The sequence below is a fragment of the Ictidomys tridecemlineatus genome, chromosome 13 (genome assembly GCF_052094955.1).
Source record: "Ictidomys tridecemlineatus isolate mIctTri1 chromosome 13, mIctTri1.hap1, whole genome shotgun sequence".
NCBI lineage: Eukaryota > Metazoa > Chordata > Mammalia > Rodentia > Sciuridae > Ictidomys > Ictidomys tridecemlineatus.
In genome coordinates this window covers 675,090-691,213 of record NC_135489.1, presented here as the reverse complement: position 1 = coordinate 691,213, position 16,124 = coordinate 675,090, and the positions used below count along the sequence as shown (strand labels likewise).

Sequence of the window (16,124 nt, the reverse complement as noted above, 5' to 3'; positions counted from 1 at the left end):
CACTGCAGGCTAGAGGCAGCTGATGGGAGCTCCGCCGAGGGAGTCCTGGATGCAGGGTTCCTGGGCAGGGTTTGCTCTGGCTGAGAACATACCTACCCACAGGCACTAGTGTACACAGTGCCGCTGTTTTGCCTGAATGGGGAGCCTGATCCCCTCATCAGTAGAGTACCCAGTGTCCAGGGTGCTGGTGCCTGGTGCGTCCAGAGAGCACAGTGGCTGCAGCCTGGATAGATGGGCTTGGGCAGGCTGCAGGGGCTGCACCAAGCTCAAACTTGGCCACAAGGTCCTGTGTGCCTCTGGGGTTGGTGGCCCAGGAGACACTGGCAAAGGCCAAGGGGTCCCAGAGAGATGTGTTTGTATTCATTTTGCAGCAGCATGAACACAGTAGTAATAACAGACCTTTCCAGACCTTGTCATTGTGACTTTAGATCTGGAAGGAAAATGGAAGTCCTCCTGTCCCATTTACAGTGTTTCCAAGAACTCTTGTACTTTCAGCTCCTTCCCCACCCCTGGACCCCGAGGGCACTGGTGGCCAGCACAACCGGTGCGCTGCAGTTCCTGCACTGGCCTGGACACAGAGACCTCCTGTGCAGATCTAGAAATGCGAGTTCAGCATCAGGATCCCAAGTTCTTGATACCCTGAGGGAGATGGACTCAGTCTCATGCAGGAGCTCTCGCATCTTGCTTGCTTCTCTTTTGCTAATAAAGAAAGTGAGGCTATAAAATCAAGTGTAGATCAAAGTCAGAAGTCTGGGTTTTTATGTGAAATTGGAGTGTAGAGGTGTTGACTCCTGCTGTGTTTGTAGTCTGGGAAGCCCAGGAGCCCTCTTGGCTCAGTCACAGAAGCACTGTCCACCTGTCCAGAGCATTCCGCACGGCTGTGATTCAGGTTTTCCTGGGGAGCGTGGTCTGTGTTTGCAGACATGCCACATGAGCAGGGCTCTGTGAGCACGTGCAAGCCTTTCTTGCAAGAGCGTCCGGGGACTCAGACTCAGGAAGGGGATGCCATGATCCTCACTGATTTTCCCAAGCCAGAGGTGACACTGGCAGGCTCCCACAAGGTCACCTAGCCAATCAAAACCAGCTTTGGGGTCATCCAGCTGATCAAGGTTCTCACAGAGTGGGGACTTTCAGTGTCAGCCCACAAGCCCTGGAAGTGGGAGGCCAAACACCCCAAGGAGGAAAAGGTCAGCAAGTCCTAAGGGGCTTGACCAGGCCCTGCCCTCCTTGCTGCTCTGCTTGCGCTCTGCCACTAGGTCAGAGTGGAATCGGGTCACAACGGACGAGGACCATTTCCTGTCCGTTGTGCAGCTGCCTCCCACCTCCCTTGAGGATGCTTTCGGTTGTCCACATTTCTTCCTCTGAGGAGTGCTTCTCTAGTCCCCAGAGTTGTGAACTGTGTTCTGCCTGCAGGTCCTTGAGAGGAAGCACAGCCAGTGGCTGCTGGGAGTTGGTGTCACACACAGCAGGTCCCACAGAACCAAGAGCTCCAGTTCCAGGTTCCACAGCGGGTACTGGCACCCACCATGGGGCACTCCATGGGTGGGTGCAGGCTGCGGGGCTATCGGCCCACATTGTTCTTCTGCTGTGGACCCTGGGTGCCTGCACAGGGCTGAGTGGATGCCCCATCAAGGTGTGTGGGGGGCCTGTGGGCCAGACTTCCTGCCACCCCAGCCGACGGTGTCCCGATGTGTGTGGAGAGCACAGTGGCTACAGCCTGGACACGTGGGCTTGGGCAGGCTGCAGGCTTGTCCTTGGCTGGCTGTGTCCTTCAGGTGGGAGCCTGCAGGCGGGTTTCTACAGGTGGGGTGCTCTAAGTAGGCCACCCAGGTGGATGTGACTGAGTCTGTGACCGGAAACAGACTTTAGGGGACAGGAATGGAGGGATAGTGCCTTCTCAGGGGCTCTGGCATCTAAATCTGTCTCCACCCCACCACTGGGACCCCTGGGAGTTCTCGCTGTGTCCACCCACCACTGGGACCCCTGGGAGTTCTCACTGTGTCCACCCACCACTGGGACCCCTGGGAGTTCCCACTGTGTCCACCCCACCCCTGGGACCCCTGGGAGTTCTCACTGTGTCCACCCCACCCCTGGGACCACTGGGAGTTCTCGCTGTGTCCACCCCACCCCTGGGACCCCTGGGAGTTCTCACTGTGTCCACCCCACCCCTGGGACCACTGGGAGTTCTCACTATGTCCACCCACCACTGGGACTCCTGGGAGTTCTCACTATCTCCACCCCACCACTGGGACCCCTGGGAGTTCTCGCTGTGTCCACCCCACCACTGGGACCCCTGGGAGTTCTCACTGTGTCCACCCACCACTGGGACCCCTGGGAGTTCTCGCTGTGTCCACCCACCACTGGGACTCCTGGGAGTTCTCACTATCTCCACCCCACCACTGGGACCCCTGGGAGTTCTCGCTGTGTCCACCCCACCACTGGGACCCCTGGGAGTTCTCGCTGTGTCCACCCACCACTGGGACCCCAGGAGTTCTCACTGTGTCCACCCCACCCCTGGGACCACTGGGAGTTCTCATTGTATCCACCCCGGCTCACCCTCACGAGGATGGGGCTCTCCCCTGGCCTCCTTGGTCACCCGTCCATCCATCTGTGAGAAAGAAGAAGGAGCACAGGCACTGAGAGGACCCAGGCTGGGCTGCGTGAGAGGCTAGCTTCCTCTGCCATTCCAAGGGCTGTCTGTACTTGGTGGCTCAAAGGCCTAGGCACAGAGTTGCCACATGGGGACAAATGGAGTGTCACACACAAGCCAAAGAGGACAGGAGGAAGACACCAGGGAAAGGGGCAGAGAGTGACTGAGGAGGAGGACTGCAGCTAGGAGCTGCAGCTCCGGGGAGATCTCACAGTGCTCTGAAACTGGGACTTAATGGGCTGGCACCATGGGGAGCCAGGAGATGTGGGAAGAGGCGTGGTGGAATTGGGGGATGCAAGATATCTGAGTGGGGGCAAAGGACCCTGAAGTGCCAGAACCCAGGCGTGTCGAGATGCCCCTGCTGCCCCTGCCCCTAGGCTGACTCTCACCCCTCACCAAAGTGGCTGCTGTCACTCCTCTCAGGTCCACCTCGGTTTCCTCAAGGACCAGGCATCTACTTCTGCCCTTTCTAGGCCCTTCCAGTCCCCAACCCCCATCACGGACCACACAGGGGCTCCAGGACACCCCTCGCCCCTCAGTACCCAGCCTAAATGTCCTTGGCTCGGGGACCATGGACTCCCGGGCCAGGCTATCTCCTGCACCCCCCTCCAGAGCCTCCAGCTCAGGGAGTCCACACAGGAAGAGCACAAGGGCCACAGCCATGAGGGGAAGGTGATATGTCCTCAGTGGAACTGTGACTGTGAGTAGCCATGTCCTCTAGGCCCAGTGGTCACTGAGCTCTGCACCCCAGCAACAGCAATAGTGGCCACCAAGACCTCCTGTCCCACCAACAGGGGATCTCTGCTGGGCCTGACCTGCTGCAAGTGTGGAAAGACACATTACTTGTCCTCCAGCCTCTTGGGACACCTGAAGGTTAGGGCTCAATAAGGTGAGTGAGAACTGAAATCCCAGGTCCACAGGAAGTAGACAGAGCACTGGGCACCAGTGGTCTACATGGGAGAGGGACAGAGACAGGGAGACAGTCAACTACAGAGACACGAGGGCTATTGGCCAGCTGGATGGCTTCTCTCTCCCTTGGCACCTGGGTCAGTGGTAGAGGAACCCACCGGGGTCACCTGTCGGCAGCAGAGGCTTCTCCCAGAGCCGCTCCAGGCGGAAGCCCAGCAGGAGCCCCTCCCGCACAGCGGCACTGGGAGCCCAGGGGCCCAAGGACTTGCACCCAAGTCCTCAATGGCATCGTTCAGATGAAGTGAGTGGAGATGGCCATTTCTCCACATCAGGTGAATGGGCAGCTGGGCATGCTGGGCACACCTGTGGTTCCAGCTGTTCAGGAGGCAGGGTCAAGTGAGCCCAAGGGGTCAAGGCCAGCCTGGGCCACATACAAGACCCTCTCTCAAAATAGATAAGAAGGAAAAACAGGAAAACAGATGGATGAACAAAGCAGGGTGCCGGCCCACTGGACTGTCACTGCGCCTCAGGAGGGAAATGGGACACACAGGTACAGCACATAAGAACCCTGGGACTCTGCAGATGGATAAGTGCTGCACAGCTCACTCCCAGGAGGTCCAAGAGACAGCAGAGCGGAGCAGAGCTGGGGCAGCTTACAGAGGGGGCAGTTTCAGATTGGGAAGATGAGAGAGTCCTGGCAACAGATACGGTGATGGCTGCACAGAAGTGTGAGTGCACCTGGTGCATCATGCACTTAGGAAATGGCTAAAATGACACATTATGCTAGGGACATTTTACCAGAACTTTAGAAAAGAAAACCCTTTTTAAAAAGGGGCTGTTTGAGTAGGGGAGGAGAGCAGGTGGAGGCCAGGGGTGGGCTCTGCCTCTGCCTGAGCGCAGTGGGGCGCAGGGCAGCCCTGGGCTTGCTGGGTCTGGGATGGACGCATCGCTGTGGAGAGGTTTATGTTCATCTACACTTTGGCCAGATGCCACTTCCTGTTTCTAAGAAGAAACAAAGTCCTGAGCAGGCTTATAAAAAGCTCCCCATCTCCTTGGACATCAAACAGCCCCAACACAGCATCTTGATGGGTTCAGTGTAAATGAACCAGAAACACATGGATTAAATTTCCCTTGAAATTCACTCCAGTTTAAAAATTAATGGAAAAAGTGCCTGGCAAAACTTGTTTAGAGCTTTATTGAACCAAAACACTTTAAAAATAGTTTGGGAAGTTGGGCGAACCCAAGTTGTGGCTGGGCCCTTCACCAGGACAGATTCTGCCGTGTCTCGTCAGGCTGGGGGTGCTCCTGGGGCAGCCAGTGCCCCACGAATGGCACATGGCTCTCCAGCAGAGAAAATCCCATGGAACGCATGAAAAATGAAGTCGTTTGGTCTCAGAAAGGAAAAAAAAAAAAATGGAAAGAACAGCCTCATTACCTACGGCTGGGGGCAGAAATGGCTTACTTGGGGTTGTTACTTAATTAAGAGATTTAGGTAAACAGTGTTTTAAAGAAAGCTACAATGTTGCTATCAGAAAACTCTTTGCTACTCCTTCTATTATTTTGGTTATGGAAAACAGTTGCAAGTTAGCAGGGACAGGGACATGTCTGAAATCCTGCTGGGCTGTGGTAAGGAGCATCCTGCAGGCCAGGAAGTGACCCGGGAGCCCAGTGCTCCAGGCACATTATAGATGGTGTTTGGTAACTGCCAGTTCTTGTTTGGGCAGCACTGTGCACAGAAGATGAGGCTGTCCCCAAGAGCAGAGGTCTTTGGCCTTGGCCTTTGTGTGGATTCCTAAGTCCTAAGTAAACCTGGGCACAAGGGCAGAGCTCTGTGGCCGGGACGGCAGGGCCGCAGGGCCTTGGGGGCCGTCTCCGTTTGCACCCTGCTGTGGAAGCTCTCTGTCTGTCGTAACCCCATTAGCCAGCCCATGCAGGCCCCAAGAGTGTCAGCTTAGCCTATCTGTGTTTTCTGTGAGAAATCAAAGTAAAATAGGACCTTTTCCTGCTCTGCATGTCATGGGGCCCAGGGGAACACAACTGGACCCGGGGTCTGTCTTTCTGCTCACCTTTCTCTTCATAACTGGTCAGAGAGCCGGTCACTCCTTGGGCCTGCAAAGCTGCCCTCTCCCCACCCTTAGGGGGAATCCGTTCTGCACCAGGTGAATGGCTCACGCGCCTCCCAGCCTTGCTGGGCTCTGCCCTGGCGCTGCTCTCTTTCTCAGCCTCCACATCAGACAGCTTCCCTGGGACAGGCCCGGGAGCCTCAGGTCCTGTCCCCAAGACCCCCTGGGCAGGAGCTTCAGGAAAACACCAGGCCCGAGGGCCTCGTCTCAGTCGCGCACCACCCCAGGCTGCAGCAGGCGGTGGGGCAGTCCCCTGGCTCCATTTGGAGTTTGAGCCAGGCAAACAGGGATCCCTGAGCAGAGGTCATCTCTGACAAGGCGCTGCTGTGCCGAGAAGGAGTGACCTGGATTTGTGTCCATACAGGGGTCTGACACAGAAGGGCATGGCCCCCGTGGTCCTTATAGCTGGAACTCTGAAGGAGCACTAAGTAGGATGTGTCCAGGCCCCATGAGGAAGGCATGAAGGAAAGGACCCAGTACCCTGTGATGCGTCATGGAGTGGTGATCTATTTTTCATAACTGTCAGGAAATACCTGAGGAAAGCTAACTTTATAAAGGAAAGAAGTTTGTTTTGCTCATGGTTCTGGAGGTTCAAGGTGGAGGGGCCTCATCTAGTGCCTTCTTGCTGTTCAGAGGCCCAAGTTGGCACAGGGCATCACAAGGCTGAGACTGACCCTCTGCTCACAGAGCCCCAGAGCCTGGGCTGAGGGCCCCATCCCATCCCAGCCCCCCAAGGGCCACCTAGGCACCAGGTGGAGGACGCAGCTCCTCCCTCAAGTACCTGTGGGGGATGCTCGGCCACGTCCGTGCCGTAGAGCGTGGTAACTGGGAAGGGAATGGAGCCAGTCCCTGTGTGTGAATTCCACACTGGGTGGCTAAAGCCAAAAGAAAGTCACCATCTTATAGATCGGGAGGTCAGGAGTTCAAAACCAGGGGCCAGCAGGGCCACTCGCCCTGAGGGTCCTGTAGAGGAGTGTCCTCCTGCCCCTCCAGCTCTTGGCTCTCTTGGTGGCCCGCGCCTGGCAGGACAGAGCTCCAGGGTGCTTCTGTCTGCACAGGGCATCGCCTTTGTGCCCCTGCCTCTCCCCTTATAAGGACACCTGTCATTTGGGGGACCCAGCGGCCTCCCTTAACTACCACACCTGCAAGACCCTACTTGCAGACAAGGCCATGTCGCAGGTGACGCAGCCAGGCCCTGGGTGTGCTTCCAGAGGACACGGTTCCACACACGGCTCTGCTCTGAGGCAGCTGTCGGTGAGCGCCACGCCACACAGCCTCACAGCAGCCCTGAGGGGAGGGCGGTCCCTGGTGCCTGTTGGGGTAAGAGACTGAATCCCACGCAGCTGCAGGGGACCAGCCCATGAAGGAGAACTGATGGGAACTGGTGGAGCTGCTTAAAAACACAAGCTCCCGTAGTCTCTGGAAATGGATCCAAACGCAAACAGTAAACAAAGACACTGCTGCTGAGAACCCGCGTGAGTCTGTGACAGCGGAACTACAGCCCTGTCCCAGCCCAGTGAGTGCAGACTCCACTCCCTTGGTCAGCCATGGGCAGAGACAGCAGTGCCCTGACCGCTCCCCCGAGGGGCTCCTCCTGACCCTCTGCCCTGGCCTCCCAGTCTCCACCACCAGGCAGCCTGGGCCGAGGGTGTGGGGCACTGAGAAGACGGCCTGATGGCTGGCCCCAGGTCAGGGAAGGCAGGCCGAGAGGGTCTTGGGAAGCTGCTCCCACAGTGCTCAGGGGTGAAGGGCTGTCAGCCCGACTGAAGCATCAGTTTAGACACAGCAGAAATGCCAGTGAGAGTGGCCAGATGTTGGATTTATAAGAAAAGACTTTAAACCACCCACATGCAGCTCTAGAGAGAGGCCTCACTGACAAGTAAAAAAGGGTGATGATGGTGTCGCACTAAAGACCATCAGGAAAGAGACGAGACACACAAAAGAACCAAGTGGACCTGGAGTGGAAAGGAGGGAAGGGTTATAAGTCAGCGAGGGCCTTTCCAGGGGAGTCGGCCACACGTGGCCAGCGGAGGAAGGAGTCAACCTGAAGCATGTCTCCAGAGATCGCGGAAATCCCAGGGCGCCTTGGAGAAGTGAGGTGTGCTCCCGGGCCTGCCTGCCTGCCCAGTGACCGCACCAGACAGAAAGAGAGCAGAGAAGGAGAAAACATGCTGGAGGAGCAATGGCTGGAAATGTCACAAACCGTGGAAAAACAACCTACCTGTCCAGGAAGCTCGGCGATCCCCAGGTGAACTCAGACCCACAACCAACACATAGTAAAATGCTGAAGGTCAAGGACAAGGAGAAAAGTCTCAAAAGCCGAGAAGAGAAAATGGCTTGTCACTCCCAAGAGAACTCAAATCAGGCTAACATCTGACTTCTAAGCAGAAACTACTGAGGTTAGAAGCCACGGAGATAACATACCAAAGAGCTCCAAGAAAAGAATATGTGCACCAAGAATCCTACACTCAAGCTTTCTTCCTAAAGCTAAGGTGAAGTAAAGTTTCCAGAGAAACAAAAACTGAGAATTTGTTGCTAGCAGACCCACCTTGCAAAAAATCCAAGATGTTCTAGAGGCTGGGCCAGGAAAGCCTGTTTGGTGATGTAACCCACAGGAAGCAGGGCCACTAAAGGCAATTGTGTGATTTTGTAAAATGGCTTAAGTGCATATTTTCTCTTTTCTCCTCAAAACTCACTTAAAAGGCAATTGTATAAAATGTGTATAGAACGTAGTGTGGGCCTGACACTTACAAAAACCTAGTAGATGTGTAATACATTTTCCAATAACAACACCAGGGAGGTGGGTAGGCACACACAGCATCCGGGACAAAGGAGACTGCTGCAGATGGTGAAATAATAATGGCCACAGGTGACACTGCTGTGGAACAGAGCTCTGTAAGGGGGGACAAGGAAGTAGAGCCCCATAGAAATACCGTTCCTTTATGTCACTGGAACTGAGCTAGTGCAAATGAATCTGAGGCTGATTGTAGAGCTAAATACATATGGTAAACACAAGAGCAGCCACTGAAGAGGTGGTGAAAACATATGGAAAAAAATAAATTAAAAGCTACATTATGAAACATTCACTTAGTGCAAAGAAAGCAATAAGGAGGACTGGAGGGGAAAGCTGTAAGACACTGGGAAATAAAAAGAGAACCCGGCTGTACAACAATGGCAGTCAATGTGGATCCAGGCCAGGCCAGCAGTGGTGAGACTGGGTCAGAACATGCAGCTCCATGCTGCCTCCGGGCACACGTCAGGCACACTGAGAGGCTGGGAAAGACATGCCCAGCAAACAGTGCCAGCAGAGGAGCTGGGGTGCTACACTCATGTCACACAGATGGAAACAGAGGCATCACTAGAGAATGCGATGGAGCCGAATGTCCCCTAAAAGCCCTGGAGTGGAAGGCTTTGCCCTGTGCTGATTCTGTGGGAGGTAGTGGAGCCTTTGAGAGTTGAGGGGTCTTTCGGTCATTGAGGCTGTGCCCTTGGAGGGAATCGTGGGGCCCTGGCCTCTCTCTTTCTTTTGCTTCACTGCCAAGGTGAGCAACTCACTCCACCACATGCTCCTGCCATGAAGTACTGCCTGGTCACAGCCTCAAAGCAACTGGGCTGCTTGATCATGAACAAGAGCCTCCAAAACTGTGAGCCAAAGAAACCTTTATCTTTATAAGCTATTTCTTGAGCGGCAGAATAAACTGGCTCATAGCAGACACCCTAGAGCTCCCACCCAGCAAAGCCAAAGGCACACCCTACTCAGGGGCACAAGACTCTCTTCAGGACGGGCCTCATGTTGGGCTACAAACAGATGCCAGTGGTCTCAGGGAAAGGCTCTCGACCAGCACGAGGCAAGGGGAAGGCACACAAAGGCTGTGGAGAGGCGGTGAGGACTGGGGAGACAGCTGCAGGAAAGCCAGGGTGTGTCTAGCAAGTGCCGGCTGTGGACTCTGTGGAGGGGAAGGGGTGGGCGGGGTAACCAGGAGCATGGTGAAGAGGTGCTGCACACCACTCCAGGCAGGCCATGCATGTGGAGGCTGAAGGACATCAGGTGCCAAGCTGAGCAGCTGGGTCTTGATCCTGAGGTCCTGTACAAAAGCCGGAGCGGGGGAATGGATTCACTCACTGACTGCTGCAGGAGAGGTCAGACCTTCTGTTAGCCATCTGCCCATCACTGAGACAAAATACCTGATGCACATCAAGTTAAATCACATCTTCCCATGGTATCAGAGACTTCGGTCCATGGCCCGCTGGCCCTGCTGCTTCTGAGCCTGTGGTGATGAAGCATGTCATGGTGGGTATGCAAGCAGAGCTGCTCCTCTCATGCTGTCTGGGAAGCACAGGAGGAGGGGTTTGGGTCCCCATTCTCTCCAAGGATCCACCCCAGGTGACCTAAAATCTCCCTCTAGGTCCACCTCCAAATGTTCCCCCATTTCCCAATAGTACTATGGGCTGGGGCCACGCCTCCAACAGTCTGCCTCTGAAGACATTCAAGGTCCACCACAGCAGAGGCGGGTCAGTATATGACATGAGTAGTGGGCTGATATAGGCAGAGACACCAATCCAGGAAGGCGGACAATTGAAGAGATGTTCCCCAAGCTGAAGCATAGTGAAGGATCTCTGAATCCCAAATTTATGGCTCAGTGAGTACACCCTGCTATCTGAAGGGAGTCTGAAGGTGCTGACACAGGTGGATCACCAAAGGGGCCCTTCTTACAGCTCAACCACAGCTGTAAGACTTGCATTGGCTTTTTAAAATGTCAGCAGTTTACTTAAAAGTAAGCTGCCTGAGGTGTGGCTCAATGATACAGAAGTTAGCCTGCAGCAGGCCCTGGATTCAGACTTCAGCAGCATTAAAAGAAAAAAAAAATTTAACTTCCTAAGAATTTGGTTTAATATTTCATTCTACTCCAGGTTCTGGCTAATAGCCCATGTTCCACGTTGACTTCTGGACATGACAGCCTTTAGGCCTCTGGTGCTACCGGGAAGAAAAGAGGTGAACCCACCCTTGCTGTCTATCTTAGAACTCCAGCCCGAGGCTCCAAGGGCATTGGGATGGAATTTTAAAAAGACCCTGGGGCTCAGAATGTCGCTCCCGAGACACAAGATACAGTAAAGCTCCATGTGACCTTCACCAGCCTGTGGATCAGCGGTTCAGTAAAGGGGCCAGGAGCCGCTGGCCCTGGGCACCCATCCGCCAAGCCCTGCGTGGAGGCCCCGGCGGCTGCAGGTCCCCAGCAGCTCCCGGGGCAGGAGCGCCAGCTCTGCGGGGCAGCGGTGGCGCGGCCGGCCGGGCTCAGATCCCCAGGCCTGCGCTGGCGACGCCCCCGCGCGGATGGGGTCCGGTAACTGCAGCCTTTCCCCGCGGGTTTAGGACCCGAGTCTCCAGAAAACGTTGGGCCGGTGGAGGCATATCCAAGTGCGCTCCAGGGGAAAGGATCTGGCTTCGAAAGGTTTCCAAACTGGTGAGTTTCTAGGGGTGATTCTCCCCAATAATCCACAGAAACAACAGTAACCTAAAAATAGTCTTGTTTTCTGTCCTAAGCTTCTTTTAACTTTGTTAGTCATCACCAATTCTTAAAATAAAATCCGTGTAACGTCTCTCCTAGTAGCAGCTATAAACAAACCCCCGAGAGGAGGCCGGAGGAAGAGGAAAGGAGGCGGAAGGGCCGCGCCGGGAGCGCAGGACCCAGGCCGGTGTCGGTGGTGGCCGCAGGGCCAGCGCACAGCAGCGAGCTGGCCGCGCTCCGCGCGCCGCCCCTCGGAACTCCAGCGCCCTGGCGCGCCGCCACCGTGGTCCCGGCAACGGCATTAAACAGAGGGAAACAGGCCCGGGATTCCGTCACCCGCGGGGATAAGGAGGGCATTGAGAGACAGGAAAGAGCTGCGCTAGACGGCGAGAGCCTCCACTGGGGGAGGTGCAGGGGAGGCGAGAGGAAGAGGAGGAGGAAGAGGGAAGGAAGAGGAAGACGGGGGGAGGGAGGGAGGAGGAAGAGGAGAAGGAGAGGGAGGGCGGAGGGCGAGCGGAGGGAGGGCACGGCCCCCGGCCGAGCGCCGCCGCCGGGTGGCGGTGCGGGGTGCGGGGTGCGGGGTGCGGGGTGCGGTGGGCGCAGTCACGACTTGCCAGGCCTCCCCGGCCTCGCGGACGCTTTCAAGGACGCGCCCGGACGCTGCCCTCCCGCCGCGCCACAGACGACCGTGCTTTTGTCCCCGCGAGGCGCTGTGGGGAAGACGAGGGCCAGAACGGGAACTCCCCGGGGAAAATTCTGGCTTCCAGGTCTGGGGACACCGGGATTTATTGAAGGGTTTTTTCTTTTAACGACAGGGCCGCGGGCAGCGCAGCCCTGGCCCCCTCTAGCGGCGGCCTTTCTGTCTTGAAGCACCCCAGGCTTCGCCATCCTCGCGCGGTTACTCCCCAACACAGAGATCTTCGCGTGGTCTCCCTCCCCTGCTTCTTCCCGGCTGGTCACCTACCAGCGACCTGCTCGCGGGGTCCCCAGTGTCCTCGCTCCCGCTCAGTGTCCTCTTGCCCCACCCCCACCCCCGCAGGCCCCTCTGCTCTGGGTATCCAGGACACCCGGGCGAGTGCCAGCCCCGGTTTCCCCCTGGAAGCGGGCTCGCAGGTAGCCACACTTGAGGGGCAGTGGCAGTGGCAAGGCTGTCCCTATTCCTCCGATCCCTCTGGGCACCTCTCTCTTTGGAGGGGAAAAAGGGACTTTAGTTCTTGTGGGTGGAAGCCGCTGGAAGGATCCCGAAGACGGTAGGGGTGGAGTTCTTGCACCTTCCGAAAGTTTAAGTCGAATCCTCTTGGCCAGCGCCACTCACTGGCTAGATCAAAGGTTGACCCAAGTCCTCCTCCCCGCCCCCATTTCCCGGAGTCCTGGGGTCCTTCGGGCTACCCTCGGCACAGTAATATGCCCAGGAGTCCCGCATCTTCTTGGCACCCACCGAGAACACGCTTTTTTGCTTTGGGGCTTCTTTTAAACTACATAAAGTGTGAATAGATTCACGATTTCTATTACCCTTCTCCAAACCCCCACCCCAGCATTCCAATCCTTTCCATCCAAAGCCAACAAGAAAATATGGTCCGGTTTTGGCAGTTGAGGGGCGCCCTAGGGGGTGCGGGGAGATTTGAAAGAGAAAAGTTCACAGTGACACGGGACGGATCCTCAGACCCCCCCCCCCCGCACCAGCCCTCCCCGCTCCACCGCGGATCCGAGATCCCACAGTTGCGCCTACAAAACGTCTTTAACCCTCCCCCCACAGGGGCAGCGCGGAACAGGGTCCAGAGAAGGGTCTGTGCAGGTTGGCGCTCTCCTAGACGTCCCCTTCCTCAGCTCATGCAACAGGCAATCTGGGTCGCTCAGATATTTACAGAATAAGGAGGACGGTATCTGGACTTCCCGGGACGGCCAACAATCTGTTAGTAATTTAACGGGATGGGAATTTCCTTTCTCGGGCCTGCCAGTGGAAGCGCTTTTCCAAATTTCCACAGCAGGGGAAGCCTGCGATTTTACATAATGACTTCAGCATGCAGGGCTTTCTCTGCACCCCTCCCCCGCCTCCTACGCCCCCAGCCCCTCATTAAGCAGAGTGTTTTTCTCCCGGGGTACCGCGTGGACCCAGGTCTTGCCTGTTCATCCGTCTCCCCTTCGTGCGCCCCTTCTCTCCCATTTCGTCTCCACCAGCCCCCTGTCCCTCATGCGCGCCTTGAACCAATTTCCTACTAGAGCGCCCCTGCCCGCCCTTTTTGCCCCAATCCCCACGTCTTGGGCGCCTCGGCTTTCCCCCGGGTTCCCCGACCCACTCCCTGCTGTTCTGCTGGCCTTCGGGCACCCCTGCTAGCTCCTGCGTCCCTGTTGCCCGCTGGTGAGCTCCTAGCTCCCAGTGCGCCCCCGCCGGCCTCCGGGCACTTCTGCCCACCCCCAGGCGCCCCTCCGGCCCGGCGCAGCGGCAGGGAGGGCGGCGCTCGGAGACTAGTCCCCCGGGCCCCGCGCCGGCTCGGGCGGGCAGGGGCGTGATGTCACGGCAGGGAGGGGGCGCGGGAGCGGCTGGGCCGGCGGGGAGGCGGGGGAGGTGTTTTCCAGCTTTAAAAAGGCAGGAGGCAGAGCGCGGCCCTGCGTCAGAGCGAGACTTGGAGGCTCCGGACTCAGCGGCGGAGTCGCCGCGCGGGATCCCAGCGACCCGGCTCGAGCTCCGGCGCGAGGTGCACACCTCCAACCCGGGTCTGCCACGCGCGCACACCCCCATGACAGTTCTCCGCGGGGCGCGGCGCTGAGCGGGCCCAGCGCGTGTCCGCAGGGGAGAAGTCCGACTCCCAGAGCCCGGCCCCGGTGCTCGCCGCCGGCTCCCGCTCCTCCTCCCGCCGCCCGCCGCCGCCGCCGCCGCCGCCGCGTGGATGCCAAGTACCAGCTTCCCTGTCCCTTCCAAGTTTCCACTCGGCCCTCCGGCCGCATTCTGCGGGAGCGGAGAAACTTTGGGGCCCGTGTTGCCCGCCGTCAGTACCATGAAGGCGGCGGAGGAAGGTAAGCCCGCGCCCTCTCTGAGCCCCCTGCCACCACTAGCCGCCGAACCTCACGGTGGATCCACTCGGGACCCTGCACTCAAGCGGGATCTGGGCGCCCCGGGAAGGCGCGGGCGGCCGCAGCCGCACAGATTGGGAAGGGTGTCCCCCTGGTGTTTCCCGGCGCAGCCCTGATTTCCAGCGCGCTTTCTTGCCAATAGGTGTCTCCTCTTCTCCAGCGCGGAGAATGCGAACTTGGCGGTGGTGGGGCAGCTCGCCACGATCCTGGCTGGGGAAACAGTTCAGATGCGAGCGATCTGGGGACCAGGCGAGGTAGGGCTGTCAGAACCACAAAGGACACTGTGACGAGTGAGGTTTCTGTGGCGATGAGGGATGGCCCGGCCGCCTTTGGAGGTGAAGAGGAGCCCCACAACGTGAGGTTTGGGGTTCTGCGCCTTTTCCGCCCAGGCTCATGGGCACCTCTTCCTGAACGCCCTGCTGGGTCAACTGGCCCCAGGTGGCCGAGGTGTGGTCAGGGTTGTGGTCAAATGTCCAGCTCCAACTCAAGCCGTTCTGCATCGTTCAGACAAGATGATTTCGACTAGAAAGAGCTTTGGGAAAGGTTGAAAAGGGGCCGACAGGGTTCAAGCTGCTGCTTCCCTGGTAAAGGTGCCTCAGTGCCGGACCTGACCTGTAGATGGCCAGTGCAGACGATAGGGCTCCAGACTCTCCTGTGGGGCCCCCTGGTTTACCTTCAAGCCCCTAGTCCCCTTGAAAGAACCATCACAATAACAACCCCCCCCCCCCCCCCCCCCGTGGGCTCCCGCAGGTGTTTTAAAAAACATCCTGGAGAGGGATGATTGGCTGCTAGGAGGGATTAGGATGTCCCCATAACATGGAAACTGGGAGACGCCTCTCCAAATTTCTTATCAGCTCTGAAGTATGTTCCTTAAAATCATTGGAAGAAAGCTGGCGACTCGTGCGTTCTCACGTTTTCTAAGGGCAGACGTCCTCCTGTCGAGCACTTGAAGGAAATGCTAGTTTCCTGCATGGTTCTCATAAATGTCTCAGGTCCTCACACTGCAACTGCAGCTCCCAGGGACTTCCAGCTTGGGAGACCTGGCTTTTCTTAACCAAAGATGAGCTCAAGAACTTACATCCAACACAAGAGGATCATTATTTCCAGTGCCCTGATGTCCCATGTAGGAAGCATCTTGTGAAATTGGATAAGACACTGCTTATGTTTCTTAAAATTTCATTTCTAGCTTGAATGTTGAACTATCAGGCAGTGTTTTAGTGCTTACACAATGAGCTCTTGCTATGAAGTGTGGGGTTTGAATTTTGAGCCCCTGGACACTTACTTCTGCACATATTTGTCACTGCTTTAAAAAAAAAGGTCTTTCTAAGTTTAGATTTCTTTGAAGAGTCAGTGTTTCATTCCATAGTAAAAAGGGTTTTTTCCACTTACAAGAGGAAAACATTTTTGTGGGGGATAGTGGTTATTTTTCACAATTTACTTAGGAAAATAAGTTTGAAAATGCTCTGCTAAAAGGCAGTGGACTAGGGGCAGTGATGCCATTGATTACACAGTTATGGGACGTGTATAGGGACTACAAAATTGGGGTATCCAGAAAGTGGGACCCAATCTTGTGCAGGGACTAGCCAAATATGGAAGGGAAGGTGGCTGGCCACGGGACAGTGTCTGCCTGCCGAGGCTGAGGCCTGCAGGGAAACTGGCTCCTGCCCTTCCTGAGTGGGTGTGACCAAGGCATCAGCTGCCCTCTTCAGGGCCTGGGTGATTACCAGGATGTCCCCAGTTTAATGAGCATCTGGTGGAAGCTCATTAGGCACTGGTGTTTTTGAAGGCCCTATGCTATTCTCCCCTGAAGAATGCCAAGAAATGTAGGCCTGTAGGTAGCCACCCAGTCAGGATGCTCCCTCC

The 16,124-nt window shown here is 56.7% G+C and overlaps 1 long non-coding RNA gene across 1 annotated transcript; it reads left to right on the top strand.

The window, feature by feature from the left end:
* Window positions 1-11,780: 11,780 nt before the first annotated feature.
* On the top strand, window positions 11,781-14,979 carry LOC144369738 (uncharacterized). Its single transcript, XR_013429445.1, has 3 exons — window positions 11,781-11,956; window positions 12,946-14,204; window positions 14,404-14,979. It is a non-coding gene; the product is annotated as an uncharacterized LOC144369738 (long non-coding RNA).
* Window positions 14,980-16,124: the final 1,145 nt, after the last annotated feature.